The sequence below is a fragment of the Pieris rapae genome, chromosome 16 (assembly GCF_905147795.1).
Source record: "Pieris rapae chromosome 16, ilPieRapa1.1, whole genome shotgun sequence".
Lineage (NCBI taxonomy): Eukaryota > Metazoa > Arthropoda > Insecta > Lepidoptera > Pieridae > Pieris > Pieris rapae.
Window position 1 is genome coordinate 6,333,745 of NC_059524.1, and position 24,888 is coordinate 6,358,632.

At 30.9% G+C, this 24,888-nt stretch overlaps 1 protein-coding gene across 1 annotated transcript in view; it reads left to right on the forward strand.

Annotated features, from left to right (window-relative positions):
- Positions 1-24,888, forward strand: part of LOC110999102 (neuroligin-1) — a 57,243-nt gene that overhangs the window by 12,101 nt on the left and 20,254 nt on the right. The window contains exon 2 of the mRNA XM_045631745.1: positions 24,730-24,790. The gene's annotated coding sequence lies outside the window, so the exon portion shown is untranslated. The remainder of the gene's footprint in view (positions 1-24,729; positions 24,791-24,888) is intronic.

Sequence of the window (24,888 nt, forward strand, 5' to 3'; positions counted from 1 at the left end):
AAAGTGTCATTCATATCAAATTTGTTGTGTCAGCAGTAGCGTTATCATGCGCATTCCATACCTGAGGTATGATAGGCATATTCATGCGAGTATTTCATTTAAATAACGACTACATGACAAAATTACTCACTGTTCTAAAAGGAAAATTATAGTCGCAGCTTTAAAACTTTTATTTATGGGACATGGGGTAAATGAGTAATGCAGTGGGTCACGTAAACTTAACCGATTACCGCATTCCATGGATACCATGGAGGTTTGTAAGTGCGATTACGGGTCTTAAGGTATTGATGCACTTTTATCTAGACGGCCCTTAAGTTTACATAAAAGTTGTGCACACATAATTATAACAACGGGTGTTAGGTTAAGTTAGTTGTTATGTTGCTTATAGTCAGTCGTTAGCCTAATAATACTTTAGATAATTAATTGGGATTGCAGACTGTAGCAGCTTAATTAATTAGTATCCATTCTAAAACTAGTGTTTTATACCTATATGATAAATAAAACAGGCTGTATTTATTATTATTTTGTAACTTATGGTATTAAACTAAAAAACTGTAGTCCTTTCATCTACATGTTTCGATAAAATTATACAAATAAAACTCCAAACATAAAAAAACTTACTGGTTATGATCAAAACAAAATATTATCTTGTAACAAAACTGGTACTGTTCGATTATTTTCCATTATAACTAAGTACTTCTCAAAAGTATCTACTAAGATCGTTACAATTAAAAAAAAAATGAGTACATAATTCGATAAGCCATGAAAAGTTATACCGTAATGTTTGCACTGCACCAAAACTTGCTAATCTCAAGTAAATAGAGCTACCGTGAAGGAATTTAGGTTTAAAGTACTTAATATATGACTACTTAACATTAAAGGCGAATAAACCGCTGTTGTTGCAAGTATTTTATTAGAATCGTAAAGTCATAGGAAATTCATCTAGAACCCTCATGAATTTTTATGTTTCTACTTTACGAGCTTGAGTCACGAATTTTGGTTAATGATGTGATAACAAATAAGATTTAGAAGAATACAAATAGTTGCGATAAAATTTGGACTTGCGAGTATTAATTTACTTCTAATTAATTTGCTATACCTATTTGTTTTAAATATTGTAGAATTGTTTGACGATTTGCTTTTTTTTAAAAGAGTACCGAGAGTTTTTTACGCCGGCTTTTTCTCTCGGCCAACACCCTCTGTCTTCTTTTCCGATGAGTAGGGATGCCAACAGGCTCGAATTTAATGACGTAGAATAAGTGATACCATGATGATCTTATGTTCCAAAATAAACGTATTTTTTTAATTACAGTTATTTTACTAGAAATAAGTTTGCTAAATGAAAAGGGCTTTACAGCTATTATCCAATGAATGAATTATTTTAACCCTCAAGATAAGAAACAGATGACTATCGTTCACTATGAATGATAAAAATTCTATATGTACGTCTATTTTTTCGCATCTAAATATCAAACATCAAAGCCAGAAACGGAGTGAAGCGATACAAATCATGGCCAGAGGCGATCGTTGCCGTTAGCTATGGTCCGTTCACAAACAGCTTTACCTAAGTCACTTAATTCAGCATCCTGAAAGGCTTTAAGTAATGAAAAATCTTCTACTTGTAGCAATGAAATATAAATAAAAGTAGGATATAATTAATTTTGGGTATCTATTGTACAGTGTAAAATGTAAAATGAATAGGCTAAAAATTTACCGGGCTTTAGTACGAAATAGTAATTATTTAATATTATTCAGTATTGCAAACTGTATTGGTACCAGTCGGATCCGCACTATTGCCAAATAATAATAATAATTCAGTGGCTCTACCACGGGTACGTACGGCTATATACAGGCTTTGGCTTCTGGTTGCATCCATTTCTTTGATCATTTTTTATAGATTGGAAGGTGATTGGTCTCCCACATGTGGTTGATTTGTTTGATTTGAGGTATGTCGGGTATCTCTCGATGTTTCCCTTCTAAGGCATGCAGAAAGTGCATTGGCTTACAGCCAGGGTCGAACGTCTACGGCCCTCGAGAATGAGAGTCCATCCCTGAAGACACTAGGACAATACTGCTCGCTACTTGGGCATGATTTAATGAATATTATGTTACGGCATATTGTTTCTTTAGAGCCTTAACCATTGTTGATTGGTTGTTATGTTTCGATATTTCTATATTTAACTAGCTGACCAGACAGACGTTGTCTTTCATGATATTTCAAGCGATTAGGATATTTAACAAAATATGAAAGTACCAACTGCAGCACCAGGCTGATTTGTGACTAAACTTACCAGGGCTCCAACCAAACACGTACAAAAACAATAATTCTATTCGGGCCAGCTGTTTAGGAGGAGTTCAGTGACATACACAAGTACATAAGAATTATATATAAATGTAAGCTATCCTCTCTTTCAAATATGGCGTTTGTTAATGAAATGTTACGTTAGGTACGTGAATATACGAGATAATATTTAATATTGAAGTATTTTACCCATTGAATATTTAGATACGTACTCAACAAATTGAAGTGTTACCTATTTATACTTTCTAAGCTAATAATAATTTAAAAACAATGATTAGATGTTGTTCAGGTATTAACTGTGACATTTTTTTCATATAATTGTTATATATTTATACATTTACTAAGATTTAAATAGCTATTTGAGTTATACAAATGACGTATATAATGTATGAGTCATAATAGTTGGCTATTGAATACGAGTATTGTATGTAGTTCGTTATGTTACAAGATTTCATACGTCATGCGATTACTCGATAGATTTTATTTTTCTTACACCGATGACGCAATGTTGTGAGATATTATTAAATATGTATGTATATACTTATAACAGAATTTTATTAATTGCGTAAACAATACGATAAGAAGAAAAAGCTCAACACAAGATCCTTATCATATTCCTAAACATGGTAGGTACAAATTGGAAATTGTAGGCAGCAAAACCGGTGTGAATTCGGCCAAAATAGATCAATGTACATGTCAATGTGAAATCAGGTTCTAAAAGCGTTCTAGTGGAAGTAGTCAAATGGGGGCTGCAATATTGAATAGATAACAGTTACAAAGGCAGAGATACCCAACCTATGGGCTCGATAATGTCGTATCGTTTTGACGGGTTTTCACAAACAAAGCCGATTTTAGGTTTGATATCTAGTGATGAATATAAGTCAGTTTTAAATAAAGAATATAAAATATGTGAAAAGACTTTAACTGTATTTTACAAAATAACATGCGATTGAAATTTAGATAGATAATAGAACAATACTGATGGAATGGTTGCATTTTTCAAAAGAAAATTTTAATTTTATATGTTTAATAGATATTTTGTATGGATATATATAGAGATAAAATAAATGGAAATCACAATTGAATTCATCAAGTTTCATTCATTTGTACTCATAAATACAATTATGTCATTTTTTTAACGAGCGAACGCTGCCGATTGTCTAACGCAGCCGATTGTGCGTCTTTGTCGCTCGTTCTGCGCTCTCGCTTGCACTTCAAGCGTTAAATTGAACAGAGGTAACGCCGCATGCGTCATATTTTTTCGTGCCGCCAGCCGGCTCCATCGAATAATAAGACGTCAAAAAAATGGTCATGAAATAATATATTCTGTGGCGATAAAGCATTGGCCAGGCTATAACTGATTTCACAGTTCATACGGTAAAAAATAAAAACCCTTGCCATAAAATAGCATTTAATAAAGTATGGGAAACAGCACTTTTCATGTAACATGTTTACTAAATTAGTGCAAACTGGAGCGGCTACAAAGTTTTTCTGGCGATTTTCCATTTTATGTTAAACTAGTTGCTGTCCACGGCTTCTTTGAGTGGATTTAGCTAAAATTGCTTGGTCAGAGCGTGATAAAATTATACGTATTCAGTGTGAATTAAATTGGTATTCAACGAGGAATACAAGTTTCTCAAAGGGTATTAAACTTAAGTGTTAGAAGTTTTATAAAAAGTATACTGCAATAATGTCTTGTTTCTAAAATATTTTGTAATTTTTTTTGGGTATTTGTAATTTTGAAAAAAAACTTGCTTTTAGTTACTTAAAGGTGTCAGAATTGCTTAAGTGCTACGAGTTCGTCGTTTTTTATGACGAATCGTACTGTATTTTGATTTTAGCGCGTTTGACACGTTTATGGTATTAAAAAACATACTAGTTACGGTATAATTTAAATATATACTTAAACTATATTATATAAAATAATATAATATAGATTCATTTAGATACTGCCAATCAATGATACCGAAAATAGAAGAGAAACTTTCGGCTTAGTTATTGTTACATCCCGTGACCATATATTTCTGTCTGTTAATTGTTTATTTAAAGCAAGTAGCTGATCGGGCTTCTGCAAATTAATACGAAATATATAATTTTTTTTGCCACTAAATATAAATAATATGAATAATTTTATCGGAAATTGATATCAGAATCTGCTTATACACCATTATTTTATATCGTAGAAGAAAACAGTTTATAAAGTGATTGGGAACTCCAATTCATTGAAATGTAATAATTCAATTCTTGTTAATATTTACGAATTCATTATCACCGATAAATTCCAATTAAAGGAAATTCAAGAACAAACCTCGCTTTACGAATCTCTCGTGAAATTTTAATAAAGATAGAGGTTTCATTCAGTATTGTAATTAAGATATCAGTTATTCAAGGAAAGTAAGAGACAATAATTGCTTTGTTTAATTGTTTAGCCGTGTTCAAAATATAATTTACAAAATATAAATGTTTGTTTAGCTTAAAACTGTCTAGCCTTGGTCTGAATCAGGTTGTGATTTTAAATATACCTACTATTTTTTTAATAGCGATAATTACAGTATAAGGAATATTAAGGATTACCTCAGTCACCACGGCAGCGCTGCGTTGTCAATCAATTAAAAACGTAAAAAACAGGTTTACTATACGACTTGCTCGTGTTTGCCTCTTTGACTATCGCATTGCTTTAAAAAAACATATATGAGGCAGACATAGATAGCCATATTCTGAAAGCAGAGCATCTGAATTTTTGGAACGTTTATTTTTATTTTTAGTCTGTGGAGTTTTTTTTACATGACTCATCCTTACTATGTTAGATATATTTACAAATTTAAATTCTTGTAGCTTGAAAATGCATCATACGACGATTATTCACGAAGATAATTATGTCCTTTTCATCCGAAATTTAATCCCAAATACGAGCAAATCATATTCTTAAATACTTGCCAGCTCCCTAGGTGTTGTATATGACACTGATAGAAACATAACTGTCTCTTTTATTTCTGAATTCTTTTTCTTTCCATCAGTAGGTAAACACAATTTGGCAGTGAGAGCAATTTAATTAAAACAGTCTAAGATTGATTTATTGTTTAAGGATAAGACGAATTATCTTCATTTAGGAAATGATATATAAGAATCACACACAATTCTTTTCGTTTTTTATACGTTATATATGTATATCATTGAAATGTTCAGGATACTTTTACATGAAAATATATATATATACATGACACACGAAAAACCAATTAAACTTATTGGTATGTTCTTGAAGGACTTAGGGTCCTTTTAAGCGGACCACTTTTAAAAGGCCGGCAAAGCACTGGCGAATCCTAGCATTGAGAGTTTTCATGGGCGCTGACACTTAACATCAGATGAGCCTCCTACCCGTTTGCCCCTTATTCTTAAAAAAAACTCATAGCTGGACACTAACCTACCGAATTATTTCGTTCGAGTAATGCCAATAATGTAATTTTTGTAAGAATAATAATAATGTAATCCTGTGGCCCTCATAGTACTGCTATTCGTTCTTTGATCATTTTCGTAGACAAATAGGTAATAAGGCACACATATGGATTTTTGGGTTTGAAACATGAGAATCGCACGCTGCAATACTGCTTTTAAATTATGTTTTGTTAAGCAAAACCCTTTAGAAGAACTTATATGACAACAAAACCGGTATTTCCAAAAAAATCACAAATACGGTATTAAAATCTATAAAATTTCTATATAAATACTAAATACTGACCTAAAAACTTGTCAACCTGTAGTTTTAATTTGAAAAATGTCATAAATTATGTTTTGCATAATGTAAATAGCTTAGGCTTAACGGAATCTCGTGAAACACTTGGCTCGGCTGCATCTTAAACCGGATCTAGGTCACAGTCTATATTCACCTCTGTCTAGTTTAAAATACAGCCTCAAAATATTTTCTGCCACCATTATATTGTTCGCGAGCTATCACTTAAAATATTTTAAAGTAAATTGTTATTTTAACCCAAATTGAATAAAATTTCAAACAACGAATTGCATTTATATAATAATAATACTAAGAAAAATACTTATACCAGATGCTAATGCTGATAATATTTATTTAATTTAGATTTTATGATATAACTACAAGGTATTACTTCCTTGCTACTGCTTCCACACAGGTAAAATATTTGTTATTTAAAAGTGTGTAATACAAACATAGATTAAATACTAGTACAAACAATGGATTCTCGCTCTTAATGTATGTATTATGTAGACGTAGTTAGGCGATGTTACAGAACTCCCCAGGAGAGTTGAGTTCCCGTTTCTTTTATTATTTTTCTATAAAGCCACGCAGGTGATAAATTAATACTGACTTTTAAATTTAAACTAGTAAAGAGCACATTGACAATTGCAGTCACTGAAATAATAATTCGAGGACTAGTGGGGTACAGTTTGGTATTCTTATTCCTATTCAGTTAAAGACCGGATCCTACTTTAGGAAAGAAGTAGGACCGACAGTTTTTCATTTATTACGCTACAAAAATGAATAAAACTGTTCAAGAGATAAATTTGAATTTGTAATTTATTTCGAAACGGCGTTCGCGAATCGTTTGTTTTGAATTTCGTTTTGGTGAAGATCTCCTCATTTTCTGTTTCATTAGGAAAATTTAATCTTATTAGAAAAGAGAAAGAAAGCAATATCCTGCAAGGATCCTTGTTAGGAGTGCGGGAAAGCGTTTTTCCGACTTCAAGTAGCAAAATCAGTATTCAAATGTTTGTTTAAATTTTACTGAATCCCTATGCATTACACAGAGGTACCATTTTAATTAAAATACATTCGTACTGATGTGATATTCGTATATGTTACGTAGTAACTTCAGCTGATGTTTTTGATTATGTTACATCAGTCATGAGTTATTGGAAAAAACCTTTTTGAATTAATATAAGAAAATTGGCTGGACTTATATCTCCGGCTGATATGAGTATAAAAATCGATGAAATTCGTTTGCCGTAGTCATCTTGACACTAAAATATTTTTAACTACGCAATTTTCTTTAAAATGCTGTAGTGATACGTCTATCACTATTTAAATCGTGCCAAACGAATAAAGTCACGCTCCACGATACGTTAATTTAAATTACATTTTGTATTTACTATAAGCTTTTATAATACTTAATATACAATTAAAAATACATCAAGAGAGACGCTTATTAATTAAAGGGCAATCACAAGATATTTAATAAAAATGTCATTAACAGACGGTGGCTTCTTGTAACTGTAATTAGCTACATTTAGCTATGGATTAAGATTCTTTTTATCTATGTTGTTGGTAAAAATAATCTTTAGTAACTTAATTGAAGATAATTTCATTGATATATTAAAAATAATCTAAATTGATGTTAAGGTATATTAAAAAAATAAGAACGGCTCAAATATAAGCTATTGCTTTGAAAAAAGCATGACGAATATAAAAAATTGATTTTTCTTTTTAAGTAATTTAATAACGACCGATACCTAGCTATATTATTAAAATCATTGTAATAACTATTGTATTATATACTAAACCGATTGACGACTGACCCATTTGTAAATTATAAATTAAAGGTTTAATTTTCAGAAAACTATTTACGAACTTTGCCTGATGAAAATCTATCCACTTAGTTGTTACTGGTTACGGAATTGATCGTATTTTCTCAATTAAGATGGGTTGGAAAGTTGAGCTTGTCCCTTGACAGCGATAGATACACTAGACGATGACGTTTTAGTAAATTAAAGAGATAGTATTTCTTCTAATTAATAACTTGCAGAGGATACATTCACAATGACTCTCAGGCCGATTAAAGAGCGAAAATGAATAACTTAGCTGGTGTGCTTCTAAACAGATTATATTTGTTCTTTGAGAACTCAAAAACTACAATTTTTTTAGGTTTTTAGCTTTTATAATTACCTCAAGCAAGAGTCACGAGGAATGTATCAAGTTTAATATCCAAGTAGATGCATAAGTTCGCTTGTTCGTTTTAACCAGACAAAGCTCTATCTCCTTAATACGACCGGTTACCTCACGCTCTGCCTCATCTGCAGTATACAATACCTCTAAGAGCACTTCCTCTTTCACTTAAAGGTACATGCCTAGGCATTGGAACCTCGTTAAAGCTGTATTATTGGTATCTAGCTATCCCAGCAAAATTAATTTCTAAAATAGTTTACGTAAGCTGCACTTAAAAATCATTATTCTTTTAAATGTCGTGAAAGGTAAGTCCTTTCACGACATTTAAAAGAAAAAAAGACATTAGGTTTATAAAAGCCTTCAGCTGCGCCAACTAGAATTGTAGGTCTCTCTCGCTTCTTGGGTACCTACTTATGAGGCAGATCCGTTGGTAGAAATAAATGAAAGAACTGATGTTTATATTTCTGATGTTATTGTATTCTTTCCTAAATAAGGGTATCGCTACTTCTGTAAATATCTTCTAACAAAGCGTTAACAGACCAGCTTTACTTAATTTTGATCGCATTTCTCTTATTTATTATTGTTTAATAATGATCAAGTAGGTACGTGTATTTTAGTATTACGTTATAATACATTGGCTTCTCTTTTGCACATAAAAGCCTAGTGATTTTAGCGAGCGACTCTCTTCCCTGAGTAGTCGTAGGTACGATTCCCGGCTGGGCACCAATCTCTGATCTGTATCTATATGCACATTTAACACTGGCTCGTACGGTGAAGGAAAACATGTTGAGTCCACACGCATAGCTATGCCTTAGACCCAAAAAGTCGACGACGTGTGTAAGTCACGGGGCACAATCAAACATGCATTACACACTTCATACAGTGTACATACTTTATTATTGTTTAAATATACTTAACAAATTTGAAACAAATTAGAAAGTTTTATGTATTTTTAATAATTTATATGTAAAGTATACTGAATTTGTCAGAAACAATTACCATAATATTTTTCATCACATATACTTGCACTTGTATTAGGAAAATACTATTGGTCAAACAGTCAGGTTTCGAAGTTATCGCGAGAGCCGGTGGCTAAACCACTAAACTGTCACGAAACTATTAAAATTCAATTCAAAATTTATTTATTCATGTAGGTAACAATGTACACTTGTGAACGTCAAAAAAAGCAATATTAAATGAATTTAATGTTACATTTACTGCCAGTTCTCGAATCAAGGGCGTAGAACGGAAGAGAAGAACTGGCAATAAAATTGTGAATATTGCAAAATATCATAATGTAGTTTAATACGCACATGTTGTTAAAATGAAATATGTAGTTATATAGGTTTCATTGTTAATATTATGAAAGGCAGAAATAAAATGTAAAAAAGCTGCTATGCAGAAACTTTATTATTTTTCATCGCAGCACATGTTCTTATGCAAGTTATAATTCACAATTACGAGAGAACTTTCTACTATTTCCGGAACAGCTATTGTACACTTTTTCTATAGACATTTTTAAAGTTAACGCAATTCATTTGTCGAATTCCTTCTCCCTTAATGGTTGTAGAATTATTACATCGTATTTAACCCACTATGATAATTAGGTATATCTTATATATAATAGTAATATAGTGTTATGGCCAGCTAAATTGTAGGATTCTAAGCGTAGCTTTGAAGTTAATTATATAATTAAAGCAATAATTAAAATATAATAATAATAGAATCACATAGAAACCAATACTGTACATAAATATTTATGTATTTTTGTTTTTATAATTTAATTAACAAAGTTTTCTAATGACAATAAAGTTATAATAAAGAAACAGTAAGCGGTTTGGATCATCATCAAGTTGTTGTTGATACATGAATCTCGTAATGGTTTTATCAGGTATCGAACCTAGGAATTCGGACTGTTCTTATGCTTCCACTAAGCTACTGATGGAAAGCATTGGTTAGTACTTCACATAAATTTTCATTATTTGCCTTGGCAAAAAGAGAGAATTATCTTGAGAAAATTCATCTTAAACATATCGGAAGTCGACTGAACCAAATGGCCATGCTAAAAATACAAAAAGATACGAAACTACTTTCAACCTTTTACCTTTGACCGGTGCCAAAAGCCTCAACCTTCGTGTACTTGAAACTCTCTCATGTACTCAACTATCCACTTAATGTTTTATTATTAAATTATCACTACATCTACTCTGAAATAGTTAAAATGTTGGCAAGAGTTTTCGTTGTAAGCTTTATAAGGGTTTGTTAATGTTTTTAGGACATTCTAGACTATTCATATATATTATTTTATATATTAATATAATATATTTATCTTAATAACATTAATATTTTATTAATTTTAATCGATATTAAAATGAATTCTACATGTATAGCAGCTTACTCGTATGTATGAAGATCTAAGATAATAACGATTAGGTGATTTTTGAAAATAACGAAGCATTTTGGTTTGTGTAATATAAACTATAAATAAGTAACGAGGTTTTTTATATCCTTTCACAGAGAAAGCTCTTGCTCCTGCCTCCAAACTTGAATCTAGAAAAAAATCGGTTGTCTGTAAAGTCGGTTTACTAACGATAGTTGAACGTGACAACGTCATAAGAAAGTACTGTTGGAATGGTTGCATTTTTCAAAAGAAAACTTTAATTTTATTTGTTTGGTAGATATTTTGTATGGATTTAAAGAAGAAAGTAAATAGAATTGAATTGCTAAGTTTATGGTTAGTCGCCTCTTTGTTGCTCGTTCCGCGCATTCGCTTGCACTTCAAGCCTTAAATGGAACGCCTCAGAGCGAGGTAACTCCGCGTGCGTCAAGAGCGAGGTAACGCAGCATGCATGAATGTTTTTTCGTGTATGCAGCCGGCTCCATCGAATTACAAGACGTTGTCACGTCAAAAACCTATGCCAGTTTAATCTAGTTATTTCCATTTGGAAAATTCATGCCCTGAAGTTGTTAATTGAAATTACGAAGTACGAACAATCGCTATTTAGGCCTTCATTAAATCTTTGCAAAGTCTTAGCAAGTGACATTAGAAGCATTATAGGAAATTTAAAACAGATCATACACAAGACACCCTATTTATTCAACTGATTTAATTCATTTGTAATAATTGATTTCTTCCAATAGCTAGAAAATTATTGTATGTAAAAAATAGCATTATGGTCATCTAAAGATGATCTCATCTTTTTTGCACATGGGAGTGTATTGTTGGTTATTATATTTGTGGCTTATGATTGTTAGCCTATGTTTCAGTCATTACATTTCACGTGTAATAGTTTTGAATCGATGGGAATTTGATCGAAAACTATGAAAGAATAATGTTTAATGTAAATAAAATAGCAGCAGTATATATAAATTTCATGAATGGGTAACCGATAGACTATATACGCATGAACTAAAACCAGTAATTACACAGACCGATTTTATTTCCCTCAGAAAACAACAAACTACAGGAAAAACAATTCGAGGTTTACGTTATCCGGATTAAACAATGCCATTTTTTGACCGAAATTATTTGTTTTTTCAAAATGAATTGTTGCAACAATTTTAATTACAATTCCGTTGATATTCTATTATATTTTACTAATAATATATCAAGTTTGTAAATATAAAGGTAAGGAACATAAGCGAAAGATATTATGTCGCATTCGTTTATACAAGAGTAACAAAGTCTATTTAAATATAGTGTACTTTACTTATATTTAAATAAAATGGCTACACATATCGTGATATTAACTGAAAAGATTTCAAATTCTATGGAATCATCTCCATAATTCTCTCTTCTCGTATATTATAATGTTTATAATGTAATAGTTTTGTGAACATAAATGCTAATAAAGGCGATAAGTTACTAGATAGTTTTACATATCAAATCTGTGTAGAAAGTTAAATCCAAAATAAGCCCTCTTACACTGTTGTGACAAAAGTTAGCTTTAAAAGACGCCACATTAGCAAGTTTAGCGCAGTCTCTCGGAAATGTACAGGAAATATTTACAGAGAATATTTTTAATGGTACAGAAATCGTTACACACATAATACCAACTGAAACTTAATATTTATACATAATTACCAATAGAATCTTAGATTCTACCCGTGATAGGCTTGGGGCTTATCTGAATAAGAAGCTATGTTTTCTATTAGTAGTTCAATAAAATAAACTAAAATATAATATAATCTTATGTGGTGAACGCTCGGATATTTATTAATATAAGATTGACCTTTGATTGTCATTTCACCGATATCAGTACAGAACTTAAAGTGCTATACAAAGGTAGTGCCTAATAATTAATTTAATTGAATGCTACTTATCCGTTATATCGCTCTATAGAATAATTTAATTAGTATATAAACGATTAAAGTTAATACGTGAGTTTCGATAATTGCTCAAGATATATCGAATAACAATAATATCAGGATACTAAATTCAGCTTATCACAGTTCAAAGTAATCGTTATTTGGTTAAAACATTCTAGCTAACCTATTTAATAACCATGAATAATTTTCGAGGTGGTAAAAACATAATTTTGTCTCGTTAATGAAAATGTTGAAAGGTGAAAAATGATTATCACACATTTTCACTTAAATCGGGTTAAGTGAATTTTATAAACAAGTGTTAATGACCCAAATGATATATATACTTGTTTTCAATGTATGATAAAATGTCTTTAGATAAAATGTATTGCGTCATAAATTCAAAATATGCACGACAAAAGAACTGTTTGGTTTCGAAAAATAATTTTTGATATAAAAACCATCCCCGATGAAATAATAGGAGAATAACAATACGTACTTGCGTATGCAGAATACTGTATAATCCTCGACGAATATTTTATATAAAATCTAGGCTAAGCGGCGCGGTGCGGCCTGATTTGCATTACAACATGCGTAGCCAACGTATGCAACCAACTGGAAATACTAAGCCTTCCGCGATGTAAGTAATTACATTAAAAATACTGTTTAAACCTATACAAATTGTTGACTTTTTATTTATTTTTCACACACAACACGTATGACGTAGTTCTTAATAGCAGTTTGTACTTTGTCTATTTTTTTTATTTATTTTAGTACCTATAGACCCGTTGTTCACAAGTAATACAAAGGTTTGTGTCTGTATTTCGCTTTTAGGTTTTATGTTCTGATCATGTGTTCAATACAATATGACTAAATATGAAGTGAAAATAAAACTTTTTAATTAAACAAAGATTAATACGCAATTAAATCAAGGGTTCATAATAAAATAAATAAATTAATAAAATTGTTTTTATTACTTTTCGTTCTTATATCCCTCAAAACTTTAGCCCTCAATCAGTTATAAACGTGGTGTATGGAATTGGTTTACAATAAATCTATTCTTTCACATTTTATAGTTATTTTTTACGTAATATACTTCTAGAACTTTGAAAAAGTTGTTATTGTTAAACAAAGATTAAAACTGCTTTGTGCGCACGATCCTGATCAATTTAATCCTTTCCTATAATAAGCTGTGATCAAACAAAGCCTGTGGCTTTGTTGGTTTTATTATTAGCCCACAGACACTAATTATGTTCTTTAATTAATATATTACGTTACCTCAAGACAAACGTTGTACGTTTTCAAAAGAAGACCGAAAGACTAACTAACTTACTGTGCAGGGGCAATATGGTTTATCCGAGGTGCGATTATTATTTTAATTAGGAAAATAAGAATAGCTTATAGTGTATTTAGATTTCAAAGATTTTTTTCAAGTCAGGCCCTGTCAATTAATAAGTTTTGAAATATGAAACTATTTACACTAAGATACACTTTTCCGCATCGGCCAGACAAAGGCTAGTAAAGTGAACGATTTAACCAATGAATTTATGTCTAGGTTTTATTTTTGACTTAGTTAAGTACAAACTAGTTAGTTTGTAATAAAAAATATACAGTTTTTGACATAATTTAGTGTATAAAAATAGTTTTGTTTTTAATCATGATTAATTTCTTGGTAATATGTTATTAATTTATTTATTTTTCGTTTAATTTGATCACACACTATCGGAAATGGGAGTTGCTCAAAAATTGCATTAATCTAACACCTATTAATACTATTGCACGACAGCCCGGTGGATCTGATTTCGATAACTGTCAAAGCACTTATTGTTATGCAGTAGGTACTAAAATTACCATAATTAACATTTATTTACCTTGAAATAACTCGACTCACATAGAGGACACGCGACTTCAAATAAGGAGCCAATCTTTCACCGTTTTAGCTAAAGTACAAATTTGTCTTTTATTAATAGAAAGATACGAGAGAGTACTTTAGTCAAAAGTTGTCAATTTAATTGATTTTCAACAATGTCGATTTAACGATATTAATTGTATAGAATCGTATTCGTTACAAATATTTAATTATTTGATGTCAAGTTTTACTACGAAAAATACTTTTTTATTTCTTTTTTATTGCAGGCTGCCAAAACCAATTACTGTCCAACCACAAAGATCGCACTAAATAAATACATTTATCTAGGAGATTAAATAACATTTTATGTATTTTTTAAATAGTTTTTGCTTTGTTTTTTTTTTGTACACACGTGTTGTTCGAAATTTTAATTTTATAATATTTGATGACGGTGATCCCAATTTTTTTGAGATATCATCGGCTTACGTTAAATGCATTTTTATAAATACTTTTTGTTTATTTTAATTGTCAATAGTTACGTCCACTATTTAGAATTTTATAGTGAGTGTTTAGTGCGTGTTTGAGAGCTATTGTGAGGCAAGGTATCAATCAGCATCAGTCTAACCTCTCTTTGTTCCCAAACTAATAGAATTTCTCCAAATCCTTACGGCTGACTATATTGTGTCTATTTTGATGGTAAGGGGACATTATAACTAGGTATGAACTCAGGACCTATTATTTTATAGTATGAATTATGTAGCCACAGAACCGTTCTTTGTGGTAAATGAATGAAGCATGAAATTTTCTCTGTTTCTATGATTTGTAAGGGTGCTCAAGATTAAATAAATATTTTGTATTATTTTTTGTTAACTTATTTAGCCTTAACCTTGGAACACCTTATCCCGAACAAGCGGGTCGAGACTATTTGTAATACTCAATATTTAACGTTAAGTTATTATTTAAATTGTTCAATTTGCGAGTATTTTTCCTTTACTTTGCCAAGTCATTAGTTATTTATGAACAAGTTCAATGCGATAGAGACGTTTTGTCGAACTATCGATACAGCGTTTCTGCATTTAAATCCAACCATTAGTATAACGTTGTTCAATTGAGAATGTTTACTTCAGTTCAGTATTTTTCCTACGAAACTCTTGTTTTTTGAAATAATTTTATTGTAGAAAAGGTATATAGATAGATTGAGAATTAAAAGATGTCGATCGGATTAGCTGTACCGTTTAAATTTTCTGCGTAAAAATCTGTTTAATTTTCACCTGACGGCAGACATATTATTACATTTTACTGGCAATAATTTTCAGTTTTTTTTTAACCAAAATTCAATTACATTTTTGGTAAAAAATTACATTTAAAGAAAACACTTTTGTAACGGATTAAAGTTATGTATTATTGTAAACTTACAATTATTTAAACATAATTTAAATTTAACCGACGTTTCGCGTGCGTGGTCACGGTGACTGAAGACAAATGCGTTAAATGTCAAAAAGTATCACAGCTGTAGAAAATTACTTTTAAAATAAGTTAGCGATACTAGATAAATTGCATTTATTTTATGTTTACAAAGACGTAGCAGAAATAAACGTCTCTTTCGCTCGCTTTGCTTTTCGACGTCGCTAATTTGGAAGTTGTGTCTTTTCCTGTATTGGTTCTTTTTTTATACATTATATCTTCATTGAGCCATCATTGAACATTACGATATAGCCTAACTTGAGACTAATTAGCAATTTAAGCCTAACATGATGAGGATGTTTAGTAAGAATTCTTAAACATCATGAAATAGTCTACTTTTCCGATGTCCAATAACACAACCCATTTATATATATTATATTATGTTCTTGTGTTCCATTTCTTCACTTACCTATTACTGTTTACGACTTAAGACGTGTACTTAAACTAATTCACAAATTCGATTGATTTTGTCCTTTTCTATCTTCTCGCTAGGCCCGTGGTGTCAAGATGTTAAAAAGCCTTGACAATACGGGATGGTCAAGCCTTTGTTCGTGGGCTTCAGCAATCTTTTTAATAATTCTAGCGACGTCCTTTACGTTAAGGTCGTCATTGCAAATATACGAGACAGCTTCTGACTATTCTCCTGTGCACTAACTTCACTATTTTTTATTGAAGTGAAACTCTTTATCGGCGTTGGAAAAAATTTACCGTCACAATTTTTATTAATTACGTCTCTTGGTGATGGGCGGTGGCAAAAACCTTTACCCTTTTTCGCTAATTTAAAAATGGGGATAACAAAGTTTGTCCGTTAGTGCATTTGAAGTTAGACCACGTCTAAGAAGAGTTCATTGCATTCATTAGTGCTGGATGATTAATGAATAATGTATTTCCCTAATATAATTTTCTGGTTACTCAGTTTTAAAATTGGAACGTGAATAGATTTCCATTGTTATCGTAACTTGAACCCAATGAATTTTTCTCTCAATTGTTATGGTTCACAAGCCACTGAATAAGATTATATGAATGAAAATAGTGCTTATAGAATCAAGAGTGCAAAAATGGAGAGGGTACGAAGCCCTCTAAAAGGGTTCCACCTAACGTTCACTCAAGTTCACGTCTAGCATAGTTGGCAAATCAATAATAAATTTATAATGATCTTGTGTTATACTTTAACGTCGTTCAAAATAATGTAATTGTAATAACATTACCACCATACATTATAATCTGTATAATTTAACATAATTTGATAAATATATTATGATCAAATTTTTGACCACCTTATTGAAAATAAAAAAATCAAGTCCAAAAGACTAAGTGTATTGTGATAAAGACATTATAGGCTACGAAGTTTCATTAGAATAAATAATTTTATTTATATTGCTGATATATATATAATCAAATTATAGCTCTCTATATAATTTTTTGAAGCAAAAATATGTTTGTTTTTAAGAAGAAAAAAATAGAGTAGACATGTTTACTTAAAAGACTTTTCGAGTAAATTCGTAAGTTTTATTCTTATCTGGGGACGATTCCAAGGGGTCAGCCTAAAGTAGCTTTTCCAAATTGATTTTATGTGTATTGTAGACTTAGCTTTGTGGTTGTCTGGGAAAACTTAGACTACTTTAGTCTGAGCGTTTATATCTCTAGTATTAGATTTTATGTTTAGAAGATCAACATGCCGCCGTTATGTGCGCATTGAATGTAAATGAGCACATTTGTAAGTCATTTTCGTAAAAGTAAGGGCCATACAGCACTAAAATAATAGGAAAACGTATTTTTAAAGGGTTTCAGTATTTAAGAATTATAATTTCAGAGTATTATACAATAGGTCATTCTAGAATGTAACCATTTTGTATTTAATTTCATTAATTATTTTTGGCGTGTTAGGGAAAAATTATGAGAGCATTTTTTTACCACAACGCACACCGTCATAAACAACCGACACCCTGTAGCTAACATTTTAGTTTTTTCTATTGTTAGTGTCTTCAAAAGTAGAATAAGGCGAAAGATACATTTTTTAAAAGATTCTTATCATGTTACGCCAAAGAAGTATAACTTCTAACGTGCGTACAAAAGTAAACACGTTTTAATTGTACACAAAATAATATTGTGAAGAATTACATAATATGGTGAAGACAGTTATTGTTACAATATTTTGTTAATTGTTAAAAATATTAAATTACCTTGTGAATATTAACCAACATCTTCAGGGTGGAGATACTTTGCTTTAATGTACTTATCTTCAAAACTTGCGAGCAAACAGCTTAATAATAATTATAACACAAATATTCACACAATATGTTGTAGTCTCGTGAGCTTGTAAAATAAAAAATCTCATACGACGTATGACGACAAAAACAATTTTTAACCCAAAGTCTATAGAATTAGTGTTCATTTTGCTAATGATTCTAAATAATTAACATAATTATAGTGAGTTGCATTATTACTTTGATTCAAACGTTTAGAACGAGGTCGTATCTTGTTTGCTCGGCGTAGCGGTCGTGAAGAGGGCTCGAGTCTCGACGCGTCGAGGGTCTAGCGCAAATAGCCTCACATTTCTTCTACAACCCACTCAATCTGACAGCCGATATATTATAGCACTACACGATACATTAGAAAAGGTTGTATTGAGACATCTTAGCTTCACCCATGTAGCAAACCGCTATAAAACACCCTTCAGCTTTTAGACGGAAGAAAGCATTCTTAAATTTAAAACAAAAACACTTAATGATAAAGTTTTTTTTTAAATATAAAAAATAACGTATTCTGAACAACACTTTATTTATATCTAAAGTCCCAAACGCTCAATGACATCACATGGGAAAATATTTTGGCTCTGTTTTATTGATTTCAAGGTATATTAAGGTACTCAGCATTCTGTATAAATCAGAAAGAATCACTGTTTCACCGGGAAAGGCTTTTCATTTTCCAAGTGTTTACCGCTAAACCATGGCTAGTATTTTAAATATATCTCTTTCTAGTATAATCGATCTATCAAGTCATTATTATCCAAAGACAAAGGAGCAGTCAGCGTAACTATAACAAATATTTCCATGAATCGCTGAAAGTGGCTAAAGACTTATTGTATTCAACAAATATTAAAAGTTGGATTATAAAAGAAGATTAATGACGTGCCGATGCGATGGCCGAGATTTGATTAATTTTCAGAAAACTGAGCTTTTTCGTCTGTGATAAAACGCTTTTAGTTACTGATGCGGTGGAAAATCTCACATTTTGCGGCTGTGATTGATTGCGGCGATTTTTTTAAACATATATCTTATATACGTATAAAAAAATACATCTCGGAGACTAATTAGATTTAATTTAAAAGAATACGAATATATATTGTAGACGAAAGTATTTGTAATTCATATTGGCTTATTTCCGGCGCTTGTCACTTTGAAAGTATTTGCTAGTTATTCTTTATTTTGTTAAGAAATATTAAACGAATCAGTATTAAATCTCCAAACATTTCGTTAGAGATTTGTTATTCTAATAGAAATTGGTACTTTTTATCTAGGAGCTTCAGCGGTCGTGGCGGCATTGATAGTTACTCTATACCGATAAAACTCGTACATACTTTTAATTGAAACTTGTAGGGCGTGTTAAACTATTTCAGTTCTAACTTACGTCACCCAGCTCCGCCATTGGCAAAGCATAATCTTACAATCACGCAAAGGTAAACTGATTAATATTGCGATTGACTTCGATAATTAAAGTTTAACGAACACGGGCACTTCTTTATTCTGGTGATTTAACACACGCGGTTCGTGATATTAAGGATATAAATAATGAGTAAACGTGACTTTGCATACACTTAATTATAATCTCTTATACGTCTGGCTTCTGATAGGCTGATAAATATAATAAACAAGTGACATATATGCGTGAAGTAAACAGAGTATGAAATTTATTCGGTGATTAAGATTTGGATTATATCGATCCTATTAGTGCTATTTATCAAAAACAATTGTAGTGACTACTAAATTCACTTCAGCCTAGGTACTATATAGGTATATATGTACTATACCTATACAGAGTGTTATATTTAAGGTATGTAGGAATTCGTATTAAACATTGATACTTTAAGAATCCGCTAGAACTCTACTCTAGGCAAGATGGCGTCGCACCAATTCTTGTGACATACCATGCCTATAAGCAAATAAACAAACTTGAAGTTTTCAAGTGTTAAATATCCTTCTTGTATTACACAATTACAAACTTTAATTCAGACAGTAACTATCGCCGACGGGAATAGATACGATTCCATATCAAAGTCTTGACAATCACCGACTATATCAATGGGGTAATATATAATTGATAAATAATTATGCAATAATTTTGGAGTTTTTAAGTAACAAATAAACATGAATCGATAAAAAACAAGGCCAAATATTTATTGTGAAAAATAAGAGTAAGATCGGGGTCCGGACCCATTAAACTCGTCTGTCAGAGCGACTGGTGATTGATGACACTAATTCGCCACTTCTCCACTGTAGCCGCTTCCTACCGCAACGTATGGCGTTGGACACTTTGCCCACCGCCATTACCGCAGCTTTATCCTGCCTGTCACTATTACACGCTACTTATGTGGTTATAGGTGAAGCATGGTTATTGTTTCCATGTATGTCTTCTAAAACATCTATCCAACAATTATTACTGTAATATCTCCATTTTTTTTGAGAAAAGTTTGACAATGTGACACTTATAAATTGACTATCAACATATGCTTGTTCTAATGCGAAAGGTACTTTTAGATAAATGCCGATCATTAAACATAAAATGACGGGATAACTTTAAACAGTTACCAAAATATTGTAACATATATTATTTTTATTAAACATTTTTTATTGATATTTATGAGTTCTAATCGTTCTATTTAACGTTCGAACTAGCTTGACTTCGATTAAAAATACGACAATAAGAATCGAATACAACCGTACAAAGGAACCACTGTATTAGTAGTTGATAAATCAAGTATATTATAATTCTATAAAAGCTTCATCAATGCTTTGTAGATAAGAGATTTGCTCTCATTATTTTAAAGCGAGCTTGCGGAGCTGTTTGAGTCATTTTCAAACAGATACCATTTATGATCTAAGAACAGAAAATACAATTTCATTATAAATGAACCTTGCTATCTATGGGCCGCGGATTAACATGTAGATTCAAAACTGTGTATATATTCACTTGCTTCTGCAATTATAGAAAAGCTACACGTCGACTGAACTACGAGTATTAAAACATTTGTGAAATAATCAGATAATAAATATATTCTTATATATTCAGTCGCATAACTCCTTTCTAGAAACTAAGGTGACCTAAATTAAAAGTATACCTGAGTCAATAGATATTTTTAATTCCACCGCAACACCTGAATTCAGCGTACCTTCTATTAATTTAATTTATTACGCCCGGAACTCTTCTGTTCTCTTTTAATGAAACCGCAATGCTCGTAACGAGTTCGTTGGTATTTATCAATTAAGTTAGAGGAAATAAATTTTCACATATATTAATTAACACTTACAGCTGTGCGAGAAACTTCTGGTACAATTACTTGAACTTATGGTATCATTAATTATAACAATAATCCAATGGCGCTATAACCCTATATGGGTCTTGGCTAAGGATTACACCAGCTTCTTTTGATTATTTTTAGTTCTTAGGAGATGGTAATCAACCTGTCCGAAACATGACGTCGATTTTTCTTTGTCGCGATGTTTTATTTCACCGCATGAGAAGAATTCCATTGCTGCACGGCCGAGGATGGAACCTACGGATTCACGGTTAAAAGTCGGCTTATAAAATTCTAGAATTGGGGCCTGTTTCACAATGTCCGGATAAGTTCCAAATAAGCTATTTGTTACCAATAGGTAGGATAAACAGTATTTTTGCGTTTCACGAGTGTCAGATAGCGCTATACGTCATGAAATGCGAAGTATCTTATTCGAAACTTTTATCTTTCGAATAATTTATGTGTTGCATAGCTATTTGGCACTTTAACCATACATTGTGAAACAGGCCCTTAATGTTAAAAACTTTGAAATACCATTATTGTTTACAAGGCAAATTGTCATACCGGCCGGCCAGTTACTACTAACTATTTTAAATAATTATAATTTATAGGGTATTTTATAATCAAAAAATCAGTGAACAAAAATAATAACAAAATTTCTACGCTTAAAACTTATTATTAAAGAGTCTTTTAAGTTGAAATATACACTATTTAGAGCTCTAGTGAAATTGAAATTTAAAGAAACACTTGTCAAAGGTCAGTCTAGAACTTTTAATTAGCTTTTTGAGCTAGATAACAAAAATTAACACAGACGGGGCGGAGTTACTTGTTTTTCTATAAATAAATATATTTAAATAATAACCTATCTATATACATTATAAAACAACAATATAAACGTAAAAAATCGTAAAATGGAAAATTGAATCGAGATGAGATCGAACGTTTTATGCCATCGATCACTGACGCTCGCAGAATCGAGGACTGAGTAATCGGTATATGTTATCTTCAGGGAGATACGACGCTCTGAGCTCACATTCAAGATTAACATGTTGCCCGCAAATCGACGTTAACTTATCAGAAATATCAACGCTTATGTCATTATATAAGCTAGTTACTTAGCTCGGTTTCGCTTTCGCTGTAGAATCCGATAAGTACCAAGTTATCTAAAAATTACAGGCAAGGGTTTCTAGTGTCTTAGACTGTTATCATTTATTTCAAACGTTTCAGTAGTTCATTTCTTAAAAAAATATTTTTAAAATCTTATAAGAGAAGTACAGATTTTTGTTACAGTAAAAGTAATATAATTTGTACATATATATTTATAATAATAATAAAAAATAATATAATTTGTACATATAGATTTATAATAAATCTGTTTATTATAATTGCAAACGAGACTATGGGACGCCCATAAAAGTCAGTCATCGCTGCCCATAGAATTTGAATAAAGTAATATAAATTAAGTTGAGAAATGATTTTACAAAAGCACGTGTTGTTAATGGTGATGAATCAGTGGTTAACACGAAGACAATCAAAAATAACAAAGCAGATTTGACCACCAAGTGATCATACACCAAGTATATGATAAAAAAAAATTACAGTATGTTTTAAAACATTGAGCATAATGGTTTGAGATTATATGCAATACTTTAATAGTATTATGATGTCCTCCTATATAGAAAGCAAGCAAATTTATAATCTTAACTAACTTACTTCGTTTAATTGATACTTTAAAATGATGTAATACTCGCATCTCGTTATATCTTACATCTGGATATTTTTATTAATCTATATCTCTCGCAGTCTCTTAAGATTGTTTCTCTTTAGTTTTTCATTATAATTTATGCATATTACAAAAACAATTCGAATAAGTTAATACGTCAATCGAACATAATAATAAATATTCTCGTAGAAATAAATCGTTTTTGATACTATATTTTCTATCGTTTGATGTAAGATACAATAAGCTTAACGTTTACATCAGAAACAGGAAAATAAAATCGGAAAAGATTTGATTCTTTGACCTTTTGAGATTTTGTTTTACAATTTTATATTTGTATCAAGAATGAGAATGAAAGGGGCTTATATTCTAAAAGAGTTTTCTCTTTTTGACATGAAGAGTCATTGTAGGTATTTACAAGCTTATTTGGTTACCCAAGCGTTTTGTAAAAAGACGTGAACATCAATCACTGCAGTGACGGGCACAACTTTCGATGCTATATCTTTCTATGTAAGTAAACAATCTATGGAAACTGTTTTTATTCTTATAGAATTCTAAGTCGACTCTAGTCGACTGTAGTGTCGAAGTAGACTTTCAATTACTCACTTTTCGCGTACTAAATTTAATAATCTCATATAAAATATGCGCTAATAAAAAATAATCAAAATTTATAAGTTGAATTTAAATGTTATGTGTCCATAGTTATTATTGCATAGGTAAAGACTTTGATTCAAAACGATCAATAATCACATTCAAAGTGATACAATAGATAAAACGTGGTACGATGCTATTTTCACTTTCATAATATAATGAGAGGTAACCATGGCAACATATACCGTACAAACGCATGTTTTTTAATATAATTCATTGACAAAACAGTTATATGTTGCCTACTCTATGCTATTGATTTAGTCATCTCAATACAGACTGTGTAGTGTTTGCTCACGTAGAATTATGTACATAATTTACAGATTAATAAATTATTATAATTGATTGATACTGTTAATTTATTTATTGCTTACGTGTACCCATCGTTAAATCCACGAAATATTACAATTATTTAATATTACATATACATAATAAAGCTACGTTTTTCACGCTTTATTTTTATGAATTGTCTTTATGGAATTGAAACATTCAGAATTTAAAAATATTAAATGGGAAATAGTGCAGTCCCATATTAACATTATTATTTTTATAAATTGTAAAAATATATGTTTATTACGTACATGATGGCCGTAATACAAAACAATAGCGAAACCGCACTGTCCCCCAAAGCCCCAAAGCCTTTTAGGACAGCGTGTTGAGAGTAATAAAAATACAAAACAAATCCAAAATGTAATTCCTTAATTACATGCCTAGTACACAACATTTTATAAAATGTTTGACCTTTGTTTTAAATTTAAAAGCTATTGCACCGAATCACGCATATTTAGCATCAAGCATGCATTGCCACTGGTAACGTTTAAAATAGCTTCGTTTTGTCGTGTTTGTGTTCCATTAAATTTTACGAACAGCGAGTTAGGTTTGTTAAGATAAACATCAACTGCCTACACTCGACACCATTGTCCGCAACATCTATAGCTGTTTAATAAATAAAGCCTGATTTAGAATCAATGTTTGGTAGCATTTTAATATTTATAAAGGGATTATATTGTTTCAGATTTTCCGATGACTGACTTCAATATACCACTTCTTTATATTAAGTGGACAGCATGACTTGGGTAAGTCGTAAGCAATTGTTATAAAAAACCCGTAATTTTTTAACTATTTGTAATAATAAAAAAACATTTTAAATTTTTAGTATTTATTATTTTGATAA